The 12778-nt window shown below is 50.0% G+C and overlaps 1 protein-coding gene across 1 annotated transcript in view; it reads left to right on the forward strand.

The window, feature by feature from the left end:
- Window positions 1–1395: 1395 nt before the first annotated feature.
- The window catches only part of TRIM44 (tripartite motif containing 44), a 312918-nt gene continuing 301535 nt past the window's right edge, over window positions 1396–12778 (forward strand). Inside the window, exon 1 of the mRNA XM_068261803.1 lies at window positions 1396–1441. The gene's annotated coding sequence lies outside the window, so the exon portion shown is untranslated. The remainder of the gene's footprint in view (window positions 1442–12778) is intronic.

The raw sequence follows: 12778 nt of genomic DNA on the forward strand, positions 1-12778 counted from the left end.
CATTCTAGTATTAGTAAAATGAATATGCTTTTTGGGGGGGAATGGGTTTTAGCTGTTGATTGTGATCAGACTGTAGTATACAGTAAAACCCCCGCTATTGGGAGCTCAGGCATCTGGAAGGGACCGTCTCCACTATCGCAGATCTGCATACGTCTCCTGCATGCGTTTCCTGCATGCAGATTCGCATTGACAATACAAGTGGATGGGACTGTTTCCACTTGTTAGGATTTCTGAGCGTTTTTCTGTGCAGAAGAAATCTGCACGGCAGAGCCATCAGAATTGGCATACCGCTATGCGATTCGCATACAATGTATTTAATAGGAAATTTGCATGCGATTTTGGTATGCGAATTTTCATGCGAATTCGCATAGGATTTCGCATAGAAACAATGGAAAAGCACACAGGCACTGCCATGGTTAAATTTGCATACATAGTCATCCATGCAAAATCGTATGCGAATTCCCATGGAAATTTGCATACCACCGCATGCGAAATTCGCATCCGCATGCACATTTTTTCCGCGGCGATTCCCACCGCAAAAGTGGAAATGGGCCTGAAGTCCCAACCAACCGGCAAATACGCTTCCGCACATGCTTCGGTAACTTTGTAAATAACCCCGCGTTGCCGTAGACTAACATGACTTCTGGGCCAACGCAGATCGCCAAAACTCGACGCAGAAGCAGCGCGGTGATGGATCTGGGGGGAGGGGGGGGGCAGGCGGGTCTCTTGTCCCAGGCGCAGTTTGTTGAATTCTTAAAAAGGCGGCAAAATTTGGATGGGGAATGGCAGTTTAGGCTCCAAAACCTGACCTTTAGGTGCCAAAACCTGACCTTTAGGCTCCAAAACCTGACCTTGCCCCAGGCGCAACTTGGTCTAGATCCGTCCCTGCCTGCGACAGGGATGCAGCAAAAACGTCACTTCCGTCTTGTCGTGCTATACCGCGACAGTCTCCACAGACTTTCAATGTACGGCGGTGGGGTGCAGTAAAAATACCTTACCGCCCCAGTGTGAAAGCACTTAAGCTTGGATCAATAACCCCCTTCGATTTAAAAATAAAATTGTTTATCGATCGTATGATATAAAATTGACCGGTTAGCAGAAAGAAGCGGCAGCCTGTGAATTATGTCTGAGGATCGTCATTAGATTGCCCTCCCCCCCTCTCCCCCGGCCGTGTGACGTCTGGAGGCAGCTGCCATTCCGGTACCACCACCAGTGTTCCGCTCCTCGGTTGCGGCGCCCAGCGTGAGCTCGCCGTCACGCCGAACGTTAGATTTTATTCAGCTTTTAACAGATGCAGCTAATTCTCGGCTCGGAAAGTTAGTTAGATCCACTTACAGCGTACATTATTTCCGACAGATGGGCTTCGCCGCAGCCCAGAAACCCGGCGCTGGTCCTTTAATGGAATGCGAGATTTGCATCATCTATAAACAGCCGGCAGATGGTGAGTCAGATTTAACCTACATTTTGTCGGTATGTAGAGCGGGTTTCTGCGCACACCAGTCTGTTAAAATGGTAATTAACTGGCTTCGTGCCACGCCCGGTATCTCCAGGACGGCCGTTATCCTGCGTTATAGAGATGTAAGTGACATGGAACAACACTCGCATATGTTCGGGGTGACCCGCGAGGTCGCGTCCGACTCGAGTGTCCCAGACAGAGCAGAGGAGTGCTATTGTTTCGCTGTATATATATGTCACGGTCATCAGAATGTGAGTAGCTCAGCTTTCTTCACACATCAGATTGCTTAAAGGACACCCGAAGCGAAAATAGATTAATGTAATAAACTATTGTATCTATCTTCCTTCCTCTAAAAATGACTTTTTAAGATATTCCACAGTTTTATTTTATGTTTAAACCTACTTTTTTAAGTTTTAATTGTTTTTGCTCAATGACACATTCATTGAAGTATGCCAGAGCTAAAATTTATATACTAGTGAACCTTTTTATCTCTTTCCTGCTCTCGGAAGCCATTTTCTGCTAGGGAAGTGTTTTATAGTTGGAATTTCTTATCAGTGAGGGTCATACTGTAGTCACTTCCTGTCTGAATCAGGACTGAGTCAGCCACTTACGTACCTGATATTTAACTCTTTCAGGCAGAGAAAGAAAAAAAGAAACACAGCATAGTTATTTGTGTGCTAGGCACTGTACATACCCATGTCTATCTCATTATGTCACTTCGGGTATCCTTTAAAGCAGGAGGATCAGCCATACTATCCCTGGGAAAAAAAACAACAACACATATATAAGTAGATAAATACTTGTCCTACTCACATAACATATGCATTGTACTGTACATGTATTGATTTCAGCAAATGTTATATAGTAAAGAAAGAGAAAACCTTGTTTCCAGGCATTTTACATCTTTACTATCTCTAACTGAAGCCAATCCTGATCTCATTCCTCCCTTACTTTTTTTCCTGCTAGAAACTGCACTGTCATATCTAGCTTGCTTTGTAAACACATGTGAGCACAGCACAGATCGTATTTCAGCGGCTTCTGCAGAGGGGCGAGGTATATTTCCCTTCTCAGCAGGAAGGTGGGTGGGGAGCCTGTCAGGGAATTACCACACATGATATATGACCCTGCGGCAGAGTGTGCCGAAAGGGTCATATTTATGGCCCACCCCATTCAGTGATGCACTCCTTGCTGAACAGGAAGTACGTCACCGGGATTCCCATCGGTCGCCGCATGTGCGCTGCATCGCACTCTATCATTTACACTGCGTTAGTGCGTTGCTATAAACTTGCATTACTGCCAAAGCCGGATTTAGGCCAAGGACGCCTAGGACATGGCCTAGGGCACCACAGGAGCAAGGACACCAAAGCGGCAGACTAAACTGGTGCAGCATTTGTAAGCTTGCAAATGCTGTAATGCAGGGAGATCAGGTGAGCGCCTGACCGTGGTACTCTGCTGCTAGCCGCCTGTGCAGCAGCCACCTTGCTCTCTGTGCATGTTGGCATTGTGCCGGCAGCTATGGACTTGGGCAGCATTGGAGATGGAGAGGAAGAGGAAACTTCTGCACTGGAGATGAGTGGAATAATGAGTGACACTGATGGCTGCTGCAGTGTGAAGGTGAGCTGGCTACCTATACTGAAGGGGGGGGGGGAGGGATTAAGGGAGTCATCTGGCTACCTACACTGGAGGGAAAGAGGGGAGGGGTCATCTGGCTACCTAAACTGGGGGGTCATCAGGCTACCTATACTAGAGGGAAGGGGGAGGGGTTATCTGGCTACCTATACTAGAGCGAAGGGGGAGAGGTCATCTGGCTACCTACACTGGAGGGAAGGGGGAGGGGTCATCTGGCTACATATACTAGAGGGAAGGGGGTGGCGTCATCTAGCTACCTATACTGGAGGGAAGGGGGAGGGGTCATCTGGCTACATATACTAGAGGGAAGGGGGTGGGGTCATCTAGCTACCTATACTGGAGGGAAGGGGGAGAGGTCATCTGGCTACATATACTAGAGGGAAGGGGGTGGCGTCATCTAGCTACCTATACTGGAGGGAAGGTGGAGGGGTCATCTGGCTACATATACTAGAGGGAAGGGGGTGGGGTCATCTAGCTACCTATACTGGAGGGAAGGGGGAGGGGTTATCTGGCTACATATACTAGAGGGAAGGGGGAGAGGTCATCTGGCTACCTACACTGGAGGGAAGGGGGAGGGGTCATCTGGCTACATATACTAGAGGGAAGGGGGTGGCGTCATCTAGCTACCTATACTGGAGGGAAGGGGGAGGGGTCATCTGGCTACATATACTAGAGGGAAGGGGGTGGGGTCATCTAGCTACCTATACTGGAGGGAAGGGGGAGAGGTCATCTGGCTACATATACTAGAGGGAAGGGGGTGGGGTCATCTAGCTACCTATACTGGAGGGAAGGGGGAGAGGTCATCTGGCTACATATACTAGAGGGAAGGGGGTGGGGTCATCTAGCTACCTATACTGGAGGGAAGGGGGAGGGGTCATCTCGCTACCTATACCCTAGGGGGGCAGCTGGTGGCAGTGGCCTTGGGCGGTAAAGAGTGTAAATCCGGCCATGCTTACTGCATAATCCTTGTGGTAGGCACGGATCATGCGGTAACGCACTGTTGACTTTGCGCTGGGATTGCAGTGTTTTGAGTACCTCTGTCACACCATATCGCATCCAGATCATCCACTAGGCAACCTAGGCAGGCATTTGGGGCCCAGTGGGCATCAAGAGGCCTAGGGCCCCATTATATCCTAATCCATTTCTGGTTGCATTGCACTAAGGCCCGGTTCACATTAGCGTTTTTTTTTGCGGAGCCAGCCGTACGGATCCGGCCATCAGGATCAGTCAGTTTTTACAGCCAGTGTGCTGTAAACTGTCAGTTTTCTATTTGTTCCTTTGCAGCTGCAAAACCTTCCGTTTCCGTTCCGCTGGGCACAACGGTCCAGAAAAAATAGGTCCTGCAGCATTTTTAAGTCCGTTGAGTGGAACAGACAACGGATCCGTACAAGCGGATGGATGTGAACGGATCCATTGGTTAAAGAGAACCAGAGATGAAGCACCCTCTTGTATTTTACCTTATAAATCAGTGGGAACATGACAGTAAACCCCTAATCTGCCCTTTGTTTCATTGTTCTCTGTTTAATCTGACTGTTATCACCTCTGATAAGAATCCCCGACTGAGAAGTCAGGCTGCTCCGTCTAGCTTTGCTACAGAAAGATTATAGCTAAGTCTGTCTTCTGTGGTGTTATTTCAAGCCCAAGCCTGCCCCCTTGTGGCTTTGCTATAATGACTCAGCAATAATCATTCCCAGCAAAGCCAGATTTAATTGCTCAGTCTGGGATTCTTGTGACTGCTGTTAACAGACACTTTTAGCAGTGAGGAGGAAACAGAGAGCATGGTAAGTGTTTTCTCTAATGTTCTTACTGATATACATGGTAAAATACACAAGGGTGCTTCCTCTCTGGTTCCCTTTAAAGAGAGTCTGAAGCGAGAATAAATCTCGCTTCAGACCTCATAGATAGCAGGGGCATGTGTGCCCCTGCTAAACCGCCGCAATCCCGCGGCTTAACGGGGGTCCCTGATCCCCCAAATCCCCTCCATAATGCGGGGGAGCGCTTCCTGGTTGGGACAGGGCTAACCGCCGCAGCCCTGCCCCACGTGCGCCTGTCAGCGCGTATCTCTGCCTCTCCCCCGCCCCTCTCAGTCTTCCTGCCTCCAGGAGCGACCAAGTCTGCGACCAAGTGTCGAAGTGGGGGGTTTGGGGGTCAAGGGACCCCCGTTTAGTGGCGCTATTGCGGTGGTTTAGCAGGGGCACACGTGCCCCTGCTAACTATGAGCTCTGAAGTGAGATTTATTCTCGCTTCAGAGTCTCTTTAAGTATGAAAGTCTCTGCAGACTTTCATTTAATTAGCAGTCTGTTGCAGTAAAATTGCTTGCCACAACTTTACTGCAACGCAATAGTGTGAAAAGGCCTGAAGGTTTCCAGGCTCGGAGCAAGACAGACAGACTGGGGGAAAGAGTTCCAAAGAAGAGGTGAGGCTCGTGAGAAGTCCTGGATGTGAGAGTGAGAGTAGATGATCATTGCATAATGTACAGGCCCAAAGACTACAGAAGAAATTGTGAGATAAGGAGTCGGTCAACTTACACAGTTCCTGCAGTAAGGTCCCTTTCCCACGTGTGCGCCAGGGCTGTGGAGTCGGTACAAAAATCTTCCAACTCCGACTCCTCAGTTTATGAAACCACCGACTCCAACTCCGACTCTAGGTACCTAAAATGGCTCAGACTCCTCGACTCCGACTCCTTAGTCTAATACTTAACAGTGCTGTGGATTTTGTACAAAAATCGTCCGACTCCCGACTCCTCAGTTGATGAAATCAATGGCTCCGACTCCGGGTGCCCAAAATTGCCCCGACTCTGACTCCTCGACTACGACTCCAAGTCCGACTCCGGTGCCCAAAATTGCCCAGACTCCGACTCCTCAACTCCGACTCCATGACCGTGGTGTGCGCATCCTTAAAAGCAAATGCCAACGCTAGGCACGGCAATTGAGTTTCTATGCAATTCTTCCCGATGCAGATGTAATTTCCATTCATTATCATAAACAGAAATCGCAACGCGAGAATTTGTAACCCCTTTGCTGCGATTCTGCCGTATATGGCAGCACATGGATGGGGACAGTCTATGGCACTTCTGATGTCCCTGCGGATCAGCGTCTGAAAACGTGCATGTGGACTATTGTAATTACTTAAAGGACTTACAAGGCCTGTTTTGTAAAAAAAAACATAAAAAAAGTTAGATACCTGTGTCTGTTTGTAAGGCACGGAGGACGCCGTCCGCGCCCTCCGTGCCCTTCCGCCGGTTCCCCGCTGCACAATATCCCCCCGAACGTCCCCCAACCGCACGGCCCGGGTGGGGCTCTCCAGCCTTCACAAAGATGGCCGCCAGAGCTGGCCGCCGCTGCGCAGTCCGCATAGCCGCGAGTGCGGCTGCGTAGCTCTAAGGCCAACCCCCCGATCCATGCTACTGTTACGTGAATCGGGGGGGTTGGCCTTAGAGCTGCGCAGCCGCACTCACGGCTATGCGGACTGCGCAGCGGCGGGCAAGTTCGTAAGTTCTTTAAAGTAAGCCAAGCACAGTGGCGAAGTGGTTAGCGCAGCGCTGGGTCCCCGGTTCCAATCCCAGCCAGGTCAACATCTGCAAGGAGTTTGTATATTCTCCCCGTGTCTGCGTGGGTTTCCTCCGGGCACACCGGTTTCCTCCCACATCCCAAAAACATACAGATAATTGGCTTCCCCATGAATTGGCCCCAGACTATGATACTTATGCTGGGAATACAGGATGCGTTTCTGCCGCTCGACTCACCGTTCGATTGTTTTTGCTGCGCGATTCTATCTTCCGCTCGTTTTTCTTATCTTTTTCCATTCACTTCTATCAGAAATGGAGCGGCAAAACGATGGAACGTGAGATCGGACAAGTCGGAAATTATCTGTCGAACCCTCTATCTGCTGCAGAAACGCATCGTGTATTCCCAGCATTACACTACATGATAGATACATAGACATAGGACTCTTGTAGGGATTAGATTCTGAGCTCCTCCGAGGGACAGTTAGTGACAAGACTATATACTCTGTACAGCGCTGCGTAATATGTCGGCGCTATATAAATAATTAAATAAATAAGCTCTATTTTTAGCACCCAAAGCATCTTAATATCACATGAAACATGCATGCTAACAACGTGGCTCATTGTTAAAAAAAACTTAAATTCTACCTCTTCGTTTTACATGTAAAAGTTTAGCAGAGGCCTTTATTACCACAGAAATTTCAGGCAGACTGATGTAATTATTTTATTGCACACATTAGCAGACAGCAAGCAAAAGCTTTCATCAGCAGGGGGGGAAGGGGGAGATGCCACACTATGCTTCAAAGAGTTTAAAGAAGTCACAGATGCTATCTTCACACCTTCCCCTGTATAAATAATGGGCAGATAGAAGGGAAGGGGGGAAACATGGCGATTTCTATAGCTATTAGAAACCAGGACAAACTGCAGGGGGAAAAAGTGGTGCTTGGTTCTCTTTTAAAAGTCCCTATTTTTTAGCAAAAGTGCTTTGCTAGTCCCTGTTTTTAGTGCAGAGGCAACTGCTGGATAAGACACATGTATTCGTTTTTCGTATTTTTGGGCCGCTGATAGTGGCGGGCGACGTCGCAGGGTTGCCGCGTGAGCCTGGCAGGGGCTGTCCGTTCCGTTAAGACACGCCAGCCTGATGGGAATGTGAGCCGGCAGGGGACTCTGTTACTGAAGTCTCCCCGGTGAGTCACATGGCTGCAAGCTGACGCGTTTCGCTCTCACCCGTCCACGTAGATTTCTAACGCTCCCTTTGTTGCGATTAGTCTTGTAAGAGAAGTTTCACCTGAGCTATTTCTATCTGCTCTGGAGGGGGAGGGAAGATTTAGGCTGGGAGCACAGGAGGCATTCGGCTGTACGATGATCTGTCTCTTGCGGTCTGATGTTGAGGTCTGCTCACAATGCGAGGAGGAGACTCTACGGATAGGTTACGGCCTCGTCTGAATGCCCGGCCTGTTATCCACAGACTACAGATTCCGGGGCCGTGACCCGGACATCATCAGCTGCCTTAACTAGCTGCCTTAACATAGGGGGATCATTGTAGCCTCGTATCATCATCATCGTTTTTCTTCTAGAGGTGCTCATATTTTACGTGAAAGATATAAAGCCTCATACACACGCTAGATAACGATTGTCTATGCTGAGAATCTTGTGTGTGTACAGCGGCACCTCAATCAGGGTGACTAATATTTCCAAACATAGAAAAGGATTAAGAAATGGGCCCTGGGCAAGATAGCAGGATATTGGATATTGGCGTGGAAATTTTTTTTTTAAAGGTACAGGTAGGTATTTCTGGTTAATTAACAATATTAAAATACTTTTCTTGTCTTCATGTTTTTATTTTATTTAACCCTTTGTGGAAATGGGTAAGGGGTACTTTGTACCCCTATACTCATTTCTCCTGGGAGGGGGGGTGGGCATCTGGGAGTCCCCTTCTTAAAGGGGACTCCAAGATGCCACCATGAAACCCCCCTCCCCAGGAAGTCGTCGCCCCCACCTCCTCCTGGGGTGAGCCCCTTGTCCATGGATTGGATAGGGCTCAATGGGGAGGGGAAGGCTTGGCCACTCCTCCCCCCGGAGTCCTCCCATACCATGGACCATGCGGGCTGGTATAGCTCAGGGTGCGAAGCCCCATTCAGCCGGGGCTCCGCATTCTGGCTATCCCAGCATGCATGGGGACAAGGGGTTAAATATGCAGGGGGGACCCCACGTCATTTTTTTTTATTTCCCACCCTCTGCTCTGAACATACAAAAAAAGTTTTAAAAAAAATAGGAAAAGATTATTTTTTTCCCACCGTTCTATTTAACATATCCTGCAAATTTCATGTTTCTAGCATGTAAGGGGACTTTGCTATTAACCACTAAAGTCGGCGGGTTTTGCTTCATTAGCTGTCATTTACGCATTTAAATGTATACTTTTTCCCTTCGAAAATCGATTTTCTCAAAAACTATAAGGTCTTTTTGATATTTTCCCCGTGATCACGGGCCGAATACTTGGAATAATGTCTGAAATCGTGATTGATTCCCGGTCACGGATTTGGATCACGATGTCGGATAGTGAAAAAATGCTCGTGGACTATGGCTATGACATGATCACGGATTGTATCCGAGCAACACTGCGCTAGGCGTTCTGGTTCACCGTGAGCTTGCTGGTTAGTCTGTAACTGTACTTGTGGTAGGCGATGGGGATTCTGCCAGTTAGCAGTGTGTGTGCCGGGCGTAGTGAGATCTCCTCCTCTGGTTCCATGGCTGGGAGGGTCTGATATATGGGTGGCAGTTATCAGTGTGTGCTGGTGTAGTGAGATAAGATCTCCTCCTCTGGTTCCATGGCTGGGAGGGTCTGATATATGGGTGGCAGTTAGCAGTGTGTGTGCCGGGCGTAGTGAGATCTCCTCTGGTTCCATGGCTGGGAGGGTCTGATGAATGGATGGCAGTTATCAGTGTGTGCTGGGTGTAGTGAGATCTCCTCCTCTGGTTCCATGGCTGGGAGGGTCTGATGAATGGGTGGCAGTTATCAGTGTGTGCTGGGTATAGTGAGATCTCCTCCTCTGGTTCCATGGCTGGGAGGGTCTGATGAATGGGTGGCAGTTATCAGTGTGTGCTGGGTGTAGTGAGATCTCCTCCTCTGGTTCCATGGCTGGGAGGTTCTGATGAATGGGTGGCAGTTATCAGTGTGTGCTGGGTGTAGTGAGATCTCCTCCTCTGGTTCCATGGCTGGGAGGGTCTGATGAATGGGTGGCAGTTATCAGTGTGTGCTGGGTGTAGTGAGATCTCCTCCTCTGGTTCCATGGCTGGGAGGGTCTGATATATGGGTGGCAGTTATCAGTGTGTGCTGGTGTAGTGAGATGAGATCTCCTCCTCTGGTTCCATGGCTGGGAGGGTCTGATAAATGGGTGGCAGTTATCAGTGTGTGCTGGGTGTAGTGAGATCTCCTCCTCTGGTTCCATAGCTGGGGGGGTCTGATATATGGGTGGCAGTTATCAGTGTGTGCTGGGCGTAGTGAGATCTCCTCCTCTGGTTCCATGGCTGGGGGGGTCTGATATATGGGTGGCAGTTATCAGTGTGTGCTGGTGTAGTGAGATCTCCTCCTCTGGTTCCATGGCTGGGAGGGTCTGATGAATGGGTGGCAGTTATCAGTGTGTGCTGGTGTAGTGAGATCTCCTCCTCTGGTTCCATGGCTGGGAGGGTCTGATGAATGGGTGGCAGTTATCAGTGTGTGCTGGGTGTAGTGAGATCTCCTCCTCTGGTTCCATAGCTGGGGGGGTCTGATATATGGGTGGCAGTTATCAGTGAGTGCTGGGTGTAGTGAGATCTCCTCCTCTGGTTCCATAGCTGGGGGGGGGTCTGATATATGGGTGGCAGTTATCAGTGTGTGCTGGGTGTAGTGAGATCTCCTCCTCTGGTTCCATAGCTGGGGGGGGGGGGGTCTGATATATGGGTGGCAGTTAGCAGTGTGTGTGCCGGGCGTAGTGAGATCTCCTCCTCTGGTTCCATGGCTGGGAGGGTCTGATGAATGGGTGGCAGTTATCAGTGTGTGCTGGGTATAGTGAGATCTCCTCCTCTGGTTCCATGGCTGGGAGGGTCTGATGAATGGGTGGCAGTTATCAGTGTGTGCTGGGTGTAGTGAGATCTCCTCCTCTGGTTCCATGGCTGGGAGGGTCTGATATATGGGTGGCAGTTATCAGTGTGTGCTGGGTGTAGTGAGATCTCCTCCTCTGGTTCCATAGCTGGGGGGGTCTGATATATGGGTGGCAGTTATCAGTGTGTGCTGGGTATAGTGAGATCTCCTCCTCTGGTTCCATGGCTGGGGGGGTCTGATATATGGGTGGCAGTTATCAGTGTGTGCTGGGTGTAGTGAGATCTCCTCCTCTGGTTCCTTGGCTGGGAGGGTCTGATATATGGGTGGCAGTTATCAGTGTGTGCTGGGTGTAGTGAGATCTCCTCTTCTGGTTCCATGGCTGGGAGGTTCTGATATATGGGTGGCAGTTATCAGTGTGTGCTGGGTGTAGTGAGATCTCCTCCTCTGGTTCCATGGCTGGGAGGGTCTGATGAATGGGTGGCAGTTATCAGTGTGTGCTGGGTGTAGTGAGATCTCCTCCTCTGGTTCCATATCTGGGGGGGTCTGATATATGGGTGGCAGTTATCAGTGTGTGTGCTGGGTGTAGTGAGATCTCCTCCTCTGGTTCCATGGCTGGGAGGGTCTGATGAATGGGTGGCAGTTATCAGTGTGTGCTGGTGTAGTGAGATCTCCTCCTCTGGTTCCATAGCTGGGGGGGTCTGATATATGGGTGGCAGTTATCAGTGAGTGCTGGGTGTAGTGAGATCTCCTCCTCTGGTTCCATGGCTGGGAGGGTCTGATATATGGGTGGCAGTTATCAGTGTGTGCTGGGTGTAGTGAGATCTCCTCCTCTGGTTCCATGGCTGGGAGGGTCTGATGAATGGGTGGCAGTTATCAGTGTGTGCTGGGTGTAGTGAGATCTCCTCCTCTGGTTCCATAGCTGGGAGGGTCTGATATATGGGTGGCAGTTAGCAGTGTGTGTGCTGGGTATAGTGAGATCTCCTCCTCTGGTTCCATGGCTGGGAGGGTCTGATGAATGGGTGGCAGTTATCAGTGTGTTCTGGTGTAGTGAGATGAGATCTCCTCCTCTGGTTCCATAGCTGGGGGGGTCTGATATATGGGTGGCAGTTATCAGTGTGTGCTGGTGTAGTGAGATCTCCTCCTCTGGTTCCATGGCTGGGAGGGTCTGATATATGGGTGGCAGTTATCAGTGTGTGCTGGGTGTAGTGAGATCTCCTCCTCTGGTTCCATGGCTGGGAGGGTCTGATGAATGGGTGGCAGTTATCAGTGTGTGCTGGGTGTAGTGAGATCTCCTCCTCTGGTTCCATAGCTGGGAGGGTCTGATATATGGGTGGCAGTTAGCAGTGTGTGTGCTGGGTATAGTGAGATCTCCTCCTCTGGTTCCATGGCTGGGAGGGTCTGATGAATGGGTGGCAGTTATCAGTGTGTGCTGGGTGTAGTGAGATCTCCTCCTCTGGTTCCATAGCTGGGGGGGTCTGATATATGGGTGGCAGTTATCAGTGTGTGCTGGTGTAGTGAGATCTCCTCCTCTGGTTCCATGGCTGGGAGGGTCTGATATATGGGTGGCAGTTATCAGTGTGTGCTGGGTGTAGTGAGATCTCCTCCTCTGGTTCCATAGCTGGGGGGGTCTGATATACGGGTGGCAGTTATCAGTGTGTGCTGGTGTAGTGAGATCTCCTCCTCTGGTTCCATGGCTGGGAGGGTCTGATATATGGGTGGCAGTTATCAGTGTGTGCTGGGTGTAGTGAGATCTCCTCCTCTGGTTCCATGGCTGGGGGGGGTCTGATATATGGGTGGCAGTTATCAGTGTGTGCTGGGTGTAGTGAGATCTCCTCCTCTGGTTCCATGGCTGGGAGGGTCTGATATATGGGTGGCAGTTATCAGTGTGTGCTGGGTGTAGTGAGATCTCCTCCTCTGGTTCCATGGCTGGGAGGGTCTGATGAATGGGTGGCAGTTATCAGTGTGTGCTGGGTGTAGTGAGATCTCCTCCTCTGGTTCCATAGCTGGGGGGGTCTGATATATGGGTGGCAGTTATCAGTGTGTGTGCTGGGTATAGTGAGATCTCCTCCTCTGGTTCCATGGCTGGGAGGGTCTGATGAATGGGTGG

The sequence above is a fragment of the Hyperolius riggenbachi genome, chromosome 11 (genome assembly GCF_040937935.1).
Source record: "Hyperolius riggenbachi isolate aHypRig1 chromosome 11, aHypRig1.pri, whole genome shotgun sequence".
Lineage (NCBI taxonomy): Eukaryota > Metazoa > Chordata > Amphibia > Anura > Hyperoliidae > Hyperolius > Hyperolius riggenbachi.